Raw genomic sequence first — 12586 nt, forward strand, 5'->3', positions numbered from 1 at the left:
TCGCCATGGCTTGCTGGAGCCCCCACCTCTGAATCCATGCTGGGAAGGCATGGGAAGTGGGACTCAGGATGAAATCTGTTCTCTCTGCAAGCAAGCCGAGGCCAGCTGTGTTCATGCGTCCAAGGATCTCTGTGACCCAGCCTGCAGAGTGCAATGCATGTAGCAGACCAGATCTGGATCCCAACCTTCCCGCTCACTGCACAATGGCAAACACTTTCCAAAATTGGGAAGTTCCTCTCTGTACTAAAAAGAATCAAAGTTACCAAGTTGTCTTAAAGAAAAAATTTAATTATTAGTCTAAGGCTGGGTCCTTGCTCTGGCAAAACTCAGAGTAAAGTCAACAAGGATTTTGCAAAGGGATGGTGGTGCAATCAGGTCTAGCTGACTATAAGCATGGTTTCCGAAAAGCCCTATGAGAACTGAGACTGATATCACTTGCGATGGTTACTGATAAACAAATGTAACTACGCGAGCTACTTGAAGGGACTTTCAAACCGACTTGCACGCTATGCTTGGATTCCTTTCCTGGCCTCCAGAAGAAAGAGAGCATTCTCCTAACAACAGCATCAGGATCAATGACTTCTTTTTAAAGTGGGCAAATGAGGGACTCTCGTACTTCTCTCCAAAGTCTTTCGAACAGGTAAAAAGCATGCAAAGGAGCAAGGAAGGGGGGATGGATTTTCCTTGTAAAAGTCCTAGTTCCTGTAAAGAAGCACATTTAATTTCTAGGTGCTACCCTGATGGATAAGGTTAAGACAAGGGAAAGAGTTGGAGAGACAAGGGAAAGAGTTGGAGAGACAGAAAGAAGCAGAAGGTTTTTTTGCCCACAAGGTATCCCTTCACTGCTGGAAAGGAGCTTACAGGGAGACCATTGACATATGTGCACACCGGATGCTGTGGCCTGGACTCACCCCTTTGTCTATGCTGCTGGGATGCGATATGGCAGTAGCTAGGTGTGCCCTACTTAGTAGGCAGTGAACTCTCATGTTTCCTCCTAACTCCGTCCCACCCCTTAGGGCATGCAACATCTAGGCCCTCAGCTTGTCTCCCCAGCATTGCTGGTGTGACAATACAACCCCACAGGCACAGGGAGGGCAGGGCCAGGCTCTGTGTGCCCATGCAGTTTATCTCACGAGCAGACCCTTTCTCCCAAATGTGCCTCAGAGCTCACCAGAGCAGAGCTCAGAGCCCGTAGCCAGACATGTTTGTGTGTGCCGGATATTGGGCAGCCACTGTGTGTGACTGAGCTCCTACCTGAAATGAAATCTGGAGAGGAAGGGGTTGTAGAATTCTTGTCCAAGCAGATGTGGTATCATGAGGGCTAATTCTGGTCACAGCACAGTATCCTGTTGTTTTTCTCGAGAAAGCTGTCATTAAGCCCTTTATATGCTACAGAGACTCGATGCTCTCTTGATGCTGTAGCATGGGGGACTGCTGCATTTGTTCACAGCTGTATATGTGGCTGGTGAGTGCCATTTTTAATGTAATATTGCTGTGTTTGTCCTGCTGAGTGGCTTTGACTCGGTCCATCCTCTTTCCCCCGCTTTCCCAAATCTTTTGCAAAGTAGTGTCAGAACAGAGGGGCCTTGTCAGAAGCTACAAACTTTGTAGATAGTAGGAAGATTGCCTGACATGACCCAATATCTCAAGCACTGGAAAACACATCTGAGAGGTCTCTAAGAGGACAGGAGGCCCTGTTTGGTCATGGGTGTTGTGTTGTGAGGTCGAGTGATTACCCCTAACAATAGCGTATGTATGAAAGCACCCAGGGCAGGAATAAACGAACATCTTTGGCACTGTGCATGTCTTCCATTAGCCAAAAGTCAGGTGTGTGTGTGTGGGGGGGTATATTGCATGTTTTACAGCCGTTTCCCTGAACTGAGCCCTGATGTTGCAAGAACCTCCTAGCTGTGAAAATACAGCCTCGCCTTGATTTATGCCATTTGTGGGTAAGATGACTAAGAGAAAAAAAAAAAAAAAAAGGCAGAACAGGAACAGAAATCCCAGTGGGAGCGAGATGTGGGTGTGTACCAGTTTCATGGGACAGTCAGGTTGTGGAAACTCCAGCCAAAGTTCCAGGCGGTAGAAAAAGGAGACCACAAACCACATGATATCTATCACAGTGTTCCACCTAAGACTCAAAAGCATGCCACAAACTTTTATGAAGGCTCTCGGTAACAGCAAGGGAAATTAATTCTTTTGTGTAATTGTAACATTTTTTTCTCCTTCAGATGAGTTCCATATGTCCTTGTGATTTTTTTCCTTTAAACATAGCAGTTTAAAATGAAACTTAGGTAACGTTTAGCTTGCTTCTAAAGCAAATATTTACAAAACATTAAATAATGGTTCTGATCTTTGGAAAATGTATATTGCTCCCTACCTGCTACTGTTTTGTTCCTAGCTGGAGAAATAGAGATGCTTTGTAATAAACCCCAAGGCTGTAAATGCAGGATAACAATGTGATTAGCAGTAATCAGATGGGAAATTCTGACTATTAAAAACTATGCAGAGATAAGAGGAATAAACTGAAAAGGAAGGTTTAAATTTCAATAAATCTAATGAGGGAACAGACTTCTGATCTTACACAAGTAGCAATGTTTTTTGGGGAGCATAATAGTGTTAGCTGATATTTATGTCATGTATTATCTTCAAAGAGCTCTACTAAGTAAATACTAATCATTTTACCAACCACTTAAAGGCAACCACTTCAGGGGTGTGGCAGCAACTTAACAAGTCAGTTGTATTGAGACAGGAAGTGAAGACAGGCAGATTCAGTAAGCAGTCGATGTGGGTACAAAAATATTTGTGGAGGCTTTAACAGCATTATTAATCAGGCAAACAGTACCCCATGGAATAGCAGGCAGATTTCTTTGTTAATGAGAAACTGGCACTGGAACTTGTAATTACAGTGAGTTTTGAACAGGTAGAAGGGGAAAATAGTTGATCTTAAAGGAAACAGCTTGTGAGGGATCAGAATTTGCAAGGGGGGAAATGTAGCACTTTTTTATCCGAATGTTCCTTAAAGGGCTAGCTACCCTTTTATCTCTTCCTTTCTTCTCACCTTCCTACCAGGAAAAATATTATATTGTTGGCCTGTGCCCTATCAGTAATTCTCTGTCTCTGCCATGGTGTACTTCGTTTTGAAGACTTTTAAGGCACCCAGCGGATTTCAGTCTCTGCATTTCTTTGCTTCTCCTATAACAGTGGACTCTGGCTGACGCACTGGCTCTGCCAAAAGCTGGCCTATTTTAAAACTGGAAGAGTTAGAATGCAACATTTCCTTCCTCCCTTTCCCATGAATGAAGCTGAAGGTGTCTTCTGCTCCCCGCAGAGATGGCAGACAAGAACCACTCCTTTTGTACTCTGCAGATCACAGAATAATTTTGATTTGGAGAGACCTCCGGAAATCTCTGGTCCCACCCAGAGCAGGGTTGACATCAGTGTCAGATGAGGTTGCTCAGGTGCAAATAAGATACTAATTAGATTTCTCTGCTTTCCTGTGCACATGTACCGTTATATGGAGCTGTTCTGGACTCAGAAAGTATCAATCACGCCTAAAGCAGTTGCGCTACTAGCCATCATGCCATGACCTGTTATCCGCCATGACACCTGTGCTGTGATGTGTCTAGCAAATACAGATTTTTCGTACAACAGATTGATTTTGGCTCTAGCAATTGTGTTCTCATATAACATCATTGTTCAGTTGTGTAATTCATGATTCAAAACAAGCAGTTGTCAGCAGAATAAATATCTACTCACTTAGGGCTGTCACACTGAAATTGTTATCACAACTCTCTTAACATATTTTACATCTTTTTTTGCATGCATTGCAATCAGTATGATGTAGCCATTGTAATCAGTCTTATTTTTCCTTGCCTGCTTGTGCTCATGTGTCCAATTCAGTGTAATTTGTCTCTGTTTCAGGGACAACCAATCTGATTCTACCTTCTACCTTCTAAGGACTAGGTATGGATTTTGCAGCCCAACGAGCCTTAATAGCTTGCATTACACTTTGCGAAATCTCACCTTGTGCTGTGGCCTCTGCAATGACAGACCACATCCTGCCTGAGACTAGGCGTGTAAATATGCTGAAGAAAACCTTTCCTAGTGTCAGACTCTGGTATGCATTCTCCATCTATAAAGTTTAGTCTGAGTATGTGTGTGTATATAATGTTACATATGCACACACCTAGGAGGGTGTATGTATCTGTGTGTTGGGTGTTTATGTGTATGGTATGTGTTTATATATTTATATACATATTTTTATATATATACATATACATGCATATATATATATATATCAAATGTGTATCTCTGTATATACAAAATGATTGGATAGGAGAGTGCTGTTAATGCTCCATTATATGTTTTTCAACTCTTGTACTCATTTTCTCAAAGATATTCTGGAATTGTGCCCATGAAGGGAGAAGAAGCCTGTCGTTCTGTCCTGTCCTAATGTAGGTATGGTAGATCCTGTCTCCCTGAGATCTACTGCTTGCTACTTAAGCCCTTACTTTCTATTCCATCTATTCAATCCCTAGAATACATTAAATCAGAAAGACTGGGAAAAAACATCTGAAAGTAACTCATAAACCCAGACTGGAGTAATCTCCCTGCTGCATAGCAAAAGCTTTAACTGTTGCTTTAGCACAACTGGATGTTCTTTTCAAGGCCTTATAAGCAAAGAGATGTCTTCCTATTCAGCATAGTTCAGTGTGCAGTTCCAGTAGCTTCAGTTAAATTCATAAAACAGTTCAAACCTCTTTCATGTTTGGACAGTGTTTGGGAATTCAGCTGCTCCAGAGTCCTTTCAATGTTCCACTCTTTATTGTCATTCATTGTCACTCATATTGTCCCTGGTTTCTAGATTGCCATCAGTTTCTATACCCTTGATATCATTCCCTGTTCTTTAGTGTTTGTTAATGAGAAGCCTAAACAGAATTTCATCTGTAAGATGAGCCTTTATTACAAAACAGATAAATTAGCTCTCCAAGATCAATTTTCTGAAAAAGGAATCTATGCATGACTGCCGTTCTCCTAATCTGGAGTAGAATATTCCAAGGAAATGCAATAACTTGGCGCATGTTTCTGAAATAGCTGGTTTACCGAGAACAGTCAGGGTTTTTGAACAGACAGAGTGCATACACAAAATGTGCCAATATTTTGGTGATCTGCTTTAAAAACGGCTACTTTTTGATTTTGGAGATGGTGGAATATGATTTACATTTGTTGCGTGTATGCGGGCCTGCTCCTCATTAAACTTATGGTCCTTTTTTCCAGTAACCACTTCAGTGCTGTGAATCAACATAACTGGATCGGAAAAATACCATCTGTTGATTGGATAAACAAAAGTCTTGTTAGCCAGAAGTTTTATAGATCACAAAGTCTCACCAAGTCCATTTTTATGTTAATGAATTCCACCATGGGATATTTTCTGATGTCACATGACAAAACTACCCTAAATAAATAGCAGCTGAAATGTTTCCCATTATTTATCTTGGTGTTTTGTGAGTTTAACAATAGAAATTGGCCAGGATCTGGACTTCCCTGATCTCAGAGCACCACTATCTTTGTTAGCTTCATGAATCTTAAACGAGTAAGTTTAGAAGGGATCTCAACTGGCCTGACCAGAGTTGGGTCAGATGGACCTCTGCCACCCCAAAGAGATGTCCATCTTGCTTCGGGATGGGGGCTGTAGCTAGAGCTCAGTAACAGACAGAGACTTCATTTCATCTAGCCTGTGCCCAAATTATTCTTTTGCATAATACTCCTAGATAGTACCATGATCTGAGATGTCTCATCTGCCACCTGTGCATGGGAAGACCCCCTTAGTCCTCTGAACGTCAGCCATTTCTTTCCCTGCTGATCGAGTCTGTTACTAAATATCTGCCATGGTGGAGATTTAACGTATTAGCAAACACAGCTCAGGTCCTTCCTCCATCTCCGATTCCCATTTTCCTGGGCAGAAGGTTGGGCCTATAGGGTGAATTCTAAGAAAGTTTTTCCAGTAATAGTCATTTTCTCCTCCTGGGCTATGGAGTTGCCCAGAGATGATCTAGTTGATCTCCCCATGAAGGTGATGGACACTTCAGCTGCCAAGTTTTGTTAGGAAGCCTTCAAGACTTCAAAGAAGGGACATTCAGACTCCCTGCTGTTTCAAATCAGGCACAGGCAGTGCTTTCAAGAGTACAATCAAATCCAAGATCTATCCTGAGTGAGACTACGGAAAATACTGTACAAAATTACCCATTGACATAGAAGAGAGCGATATTGTCTGGCTACCTCTTGCATGGCCACCAGATGCCTGTTTCGACCTGGTCATCTGCAGACCATGTTTTAATAATAGTCCAGAGCAAACTGTATTCTTGTTCCTCTGGACCTGCGTGGAAATACTTGATCAGACCTTCCGAGTTATCCTAAGCCCATTACAAACAGTGAATGACCAATTTGCCTAAGAAGTTAGAAAATGAGAGAGGAGATCACTAGCCTAAGGAGGAAGACTGCTATGAAAAGAGCTTTAAGCAGAACTCCTAGTTGTAATGAGAGTCTCTTGAGTTTTGGAGGTAATGCCAGCATTGCAGTGATGCTCTCATGGGGTGAACACAGGATGGTGCTCTTTAGGTGTAAGTCACAGACTGTGGCAGATGTTTCCTGATAAATGGGCTACTAGGGCTGTAGTAGTCAGTATGTGTTGCCATCTCCATACATAGCTATCTAGAGCGCGTGCTGCAAGAGAAATTTGACTGCCTTCCCTATGAGAAAATCTTGTGGTGGATATTAGAAGGGAATCTTACCCCTCTCTGTGCTGGATCCCTTGTCCTGTCACACAGGAAGAAACGGCAGGGAGTTTTTTCAGTGTCTATGTATGTCTTGTAACTCTGCCACTTCTCTGTCCAAATTACCAAACTTAATTTTCCCCTGTTTTCAGGAAGCTTCAGTAGAGGACAGGGACATATGTTTGTGTTGTACACCTACACACATAGTGTGGCAAAATAGACTCTTGTTGGTTTCTTTCTTCCCCCTGGAAATAACTTCTCCTGGTTTGACTAAAATATGTAAATTTGCTTAATCGTGAGAAAGAAGCTTTAACATTTCAGGTTATAATAATCTTCCTTTCCTCCTGGATAACTCAAAGTGGCTTATATTTGAGACGTGACTGTGCATACTTGGATCTGTAATACTTAGGCTGCACTTTGAAGCTACTTGTGCCCTGAAATCGCACTGTGTATTCCATTGCAACTTGTAGGGAAGAGTTAATCAAATAAAACATGATGCTATGCTATGCTAAAGCACATCACAACTTATGTACCTCTTCTTACATATCTTCTGAGTGATTACTGCAGGACTGTCAAGCTCTTTTTTTGATTCTCAGAGGCAAATTTACAATAGCCCAAAGTGCTTGAGAGAAAGTAAACCTTTCTCGCCATTGCAGTCTATAAAATGCCTTCTCTGCAGAGTTCTGGACTTTGGGGTATCAAATGTCAATTATGAACTGGCTCTGTCACCTTTTATCTGTATGTTAATAGGATCCTAGTATAAGTCCAACTCAGAAGGTATGATTCTCAAACTTTTTTCAGTGCAATAATTCTTCAACACATTTTCAGCAAAAAAGGAGAAAATATTTTCTTTGTTTTGAAAGTTTGTTTACAGTGTATGGTTGTTTCCAATTTGTGCCTAAGCGCTTTCACTCTACCTGCATGGCAAAAGTTGACAAGAAGAATGAGCTCTCCTCACTTTTTCTGAAACCAGACCTGCTTTCATACGGAAGCATATCTTGCAGGCAATGTAAAATCTAAACTGTGCTTTCAGAGCGCATCCTTTTATTTAATCTCTACCTTTAAATGCCCAGCCCTGGCTGACAGCCCTCTGATGATAACTATCGTATAAGCACTAAATGAAATGACTGATTATATATGTATTTTTGTCAAAAACAGAGAACAATAGCTACAGTAAACCCAGAAGTTTGCAGAGTAAAGCAAAAAAGAGACTGTCTTTTCAGAAGCAAAAAGTTATGACTATTTGAATCTTAGTGGGATGATGTGCTTTGAGAACATCAGTCATGCTTTTTGTTGTTGTTGCTAACTTACACGTACACTCAGAAACTGCCTTTCATGGATGAAAAATGTCTTGCTTATTCACAAGCCCCGTAGAAATAAACATTATTTTAAATACATGTATTGCTGGCAGTGAGGATTTTATTTTTCATGTCATGTGCCAAGCTTTCATTAGCCAAAGTGTGAAAAATCCCATTTGCTATGTTTTGAAGAGTTCATGCTGAAAGCATTTAAAGAGTAATTCACTGATCTTTCAGTCACTGGAGAAAGGATCACCCTGGGAGCTGGCCAACCACATGGGATTCAGGGGATACGTTTTAATTCTCAGCTTTGTAACCCACCCTTTACTTGACTTTGGGCAAATTGCTTCATCTGTCTGCACCTCGGATCCCCAATGACAAGGATCAGGCTTTCAATTCATAAATTCGTTCAGTTGAGTAAACTTGATATATTTCAGACACTAATGTAATTTTAGCCACGTGTTCAGACTTTTCAAGCTTGCCTAACATCTAGATAAATGGATGCAAGTCTGGGTCTGAAAATAGGTTTTGGAAAAGCTCCAGAGCACAAACGGGGTGAATCCTTGATTTCACTATAACCAGCACACAAAACGAAGCATTCTTTTCTGTGCGCTTGGGTCTCTTCACGCTAGAGTTCAGGCCCTGGTCACTTCATCACAAGCCTACCTCATCTTGGGGCTGATTGAGGGAGATAAGACCACTGCAGCGTCCTGTCTAAATGAAGTCACTGTGGAGGCGAGGCAGTAAAGGATCATGGAATACGTAGAGCTGGCGTGGGAATGGCTTTTGCTTAGTGGATTTAACTCCATGAAGCCATATAGATGTACCTGTGAATATATGTCGAACATGAGTTTGAGGTCCTGTTCTCACCTGTGCTAGTGAATTTTCTCTACTGTCTGTATTCCCCCGTGTACAATAAGAAGAACATAAGGGCCTACATGAGTAAGATCAAACCCTCTGCTTATTCAGATGGAAAGTATTGCTTAAGTCCCTAGGGTTGCATGAACTCAACCCAGGAGTGTAGAAACAGTGTTGCCAAGTTCTGGACAGAATTTACAGAACAAATCTGTCACCATTGTAATTCATTGGAAATGAGGCCTAAGTTTATCATCTGAATTATAGCCTTATATCGATTTTTTAAGTGTCCTTTTTGGCTTCTTTTTGTGTTCCTTCTCTGCCCTCATTGAGATGCCCAATGAAAGACTTAAATACATTTTCACCATCTTGTGAGGCACCAACAGTAAAGCAAGTGAAATATTATTCTAAGTAGTAAATTTATAGCACGCAATAACAAATCCATGAGAATTTATATGGCCTTTTGCCAAAGAAACCAAGCATTTGAATCTATACGCTGATAAATATTCACGTCTATTCCGATGTTTAAGGAGCTGTGGGAAATCCTTTTTTTTCTGTGAAAAGACAAAAAAGTACCCCAAATCACCTATCACCCTCTTTTTAAAGCACAGTCTGAAAGTCATCAGAAGGTTAAAGCTTTATAAAGACTTTCTAATTTCTTATATCTCTTTGTCCCCCTGTGATACCTAAGGGGATGAAGGCATGAAGGAATGCACTACACCATTGAAAAGGCTAGCTTCTCGTTATTTGTGCATGGGCACAGTCTTACTTGAGACACAGTGTCAGTCCGCCCCCTGAGATATGGACTACAGGCTTCATCAGATCCTCTCCTGAAGGTGCCAGAGCCAGCAGGGAATATGGTAAGATCTTCCCTTAGAACTGAGGCAACATATTTCAGCTTTCCTCAAACCAAACTGCACCTAGTTTTCTGAAGACCCTATTTATTTTCCGTTAACATGTCAAGAATTGTCAACTTGCTGTCTTTTCCTTCAGTAACTCCCCAGAAAACACAATATATTATCCTTCCAGTAAACTGCATGTTAACTGGCTAACCACTCTACTGGATTTCTTTAACTCCTCCCATTCTCCTTGGTTGTCTCTTTTGTGCCTTGATCATATTTATAAGATGATAAATGAGATACCGTTATCAAACTCGGCCCAGGGCCCATTGTGATTTTCTCCTCTAGTCTGGACTCGTGTGTCCTGAGAAATCTCTTGAGACTGGCTTACTACCACAATATCTCTTTTTCCCTTGTATCTCCCAGGCAGATCAGATCTCCATGGCTCAGTGGCTGAAGGGATCCTACCAGATTTCCAGACTAGCATTTGCCAGGCTGCTTAATACCAGAGCACAGTTCTGGATCATGTCTCTTGCTGAGTTTGCTTTAATATTTTTGGCAAACCTTGCCATTTCTTCACCAGTCCTCATTTGGCTATGCATGTGGAAGTCTTCAGATGTGTCTGCAGTCGGATGCTAGCCATGTTTTCAATCAACACGATTCAATTTTAAATTATAGCTGTAAGAGCTTTTCAGGCTGTGCTGACAAGCCTGGTCCTAAAAAAAACCCCAAGCCCCAAACCAGTGCGCTTTGGGGAGAGAGAAGGGAGGGAAAGTGACATCCATTCTGGGAAGGAAGAAGCAAGAATAACAAGACCTGGCACCCTGGCCTGTGTTTGCTCAAATGATGCATCTCCATGTGCTTTGTGTCCTTTGGTAATGCTGCCCTTTCTGTGCCACGTCGTGGATTGTCAGATGAGGAAGCTTGGCCCAAAATAAACGCCAGGCTGCTTTTCATCTCAGGGATTTGTTTGTGCCAAGTGAACAAAGTGACTTCTTTGTGGCTGTTTGCATTTGTCGTTCCAAGTTGTCTGAGCACTAGGTTATAAATACACAGCACGGATTGATAGCCTCAATATGTCCAGTCGGACAAGCTTTGCATGCTGGCAAGAAAAGGATTTTGGCTTGCCTTAATTATTTTTGTTTTAATACTTTTCAGAATGTTTTATATAAATCAAAGATACTATAAATACAACTGGGGGGGTGTTTTTTTCCCTCTCTTTCACCTATTTGGTAGACTGGATTTCTGACCAATAATTGAAGGTGAATTTTTCCACTTCATATTTGCATTATTAAGTCGTGCATGTAAAGGGCTGTTATCAAGTTAGACATGTAATTTAATGTCATTGACATTTTTAAATTGTTTTTAATACAAAAATACAATAAAGTCGGAATTCTATCAGGTTACCTCTTTTTAGAGGAGATATGAGATGGGAGAGGAATGTAAGAGGCTGAGTTGTTCTGTGCTGTGCCTAAGAGTGCTAATGATAAGCGAAGACTCTACAGTCCTGGTCCCATGACAGAAAGAAGGTCTATTAATCAGTGGTGACTCTAAGCAGTCTAGGCTAAATCCTGAGTCTGTGTGGACTGTTTGCCAAATTCTGATTACTTCATCAGGGAACATTCAACCTACTAGTCTTGATTTTTTTCTGCACCCCTAGCTCCCACCACTGAAAAACAATGCTGGTGAAAAATGACTCTTTGGGAATTTAATTTGTTTGGAAAACGTTTTATTTTTGTATCCAAATCTTCCAGTCTATGTAGGGTTTTCCTTTTGCTTTTAGCAAAGGCTGTTTTTCACTAATTTTCTCACCCAAAATTCTTAATAAGAAACTGAATGCTTTTACCAAAAATGGGTATCTTTTCCTTCCCCGTCACCCCTTCTCCATATACAACATCCTCCATACCCCCAAAGACAAGCTGATTGAGAGAAAGCACATTTCTTTTCAGAATTTCCCATGGATATGATTTTGTTGTGGTTATGTCTGTTCTGCCTCTGTTCTGTCTGGGGCTGAAAGAAAATTTTTCGAAAATTTTATCAGCCAGTGCATCTCTACAGACCAAGTGAGGTCCTAAACATCTCATTATTCATTTATACAATGAACCAGTAACTATAATCTTGCTCACTGACTTATTTGTATTGTGTATACTGAAATAGGCAGGCATGGTGATTTGAAAGCTGGATCCCTGGCCAAGGATCTCACCACTTAAGACACATTTCAGGAATTATGTGCTTGTTGGATGCAGCGGCATGTTGTGCATTCTGTGTGTATATACCTATATTTATATATAAGAAAATATATATACCTGTGTGCAGAAGTGAAAGATGATGGGATAAGCTTTTTGTGCCTGTTTTTAGCTTTGTCTTGAAACAAGCTTCAGCCTGGGAACAGTAGCCAACCTGAACAGGGGGCAAATGGACCCAGGTCAGTTTTACACGGTGAATAATCAGTTTCCCTTTCTGGTTCTGGTGCAAAAAGAGAATATAGTGTCCTGAACATGCATGACAGCAAGGAAAAAAAAAATATATATATATATGAATTAGCCAGCTCCAGTCTTCTCTAGACATTTTAATATAGAGTGAAATAGCCTTCACAGATTCTAGTCCACGTGTAAAAAACTTAAACGGACATAGATCTATGTCCCTTTGTAAATCCAGTCTGCAGCAGTAGGCTTCGTACTTGTATTTATTCCTCTGTGTGTAAGTTAGGAGGCGTATAATATAAATTGAAGCCTAATTTTTTCTTTGAAGCTATTAACACCCACCCACAAGCAACAGGAAACAGACTACAACTTTAATTAGTACCAACACATTCAAA

Source organism: Struthio camelus, chromosome 8 (assembly GCF_040807025.1).
Source record: "Struthio camelus isolate bStrCam1 chromosome 8, bStrCam1.hap1, whole genome shotgun sequence".
In the NCBI taxonomy this organism is placed as follows: domain Eukaryota; kingdom Metazoa; phylum Chordata; class Aves; order Struthioniformes; family Struthionidae; genus Struthio; species Struthio camelus.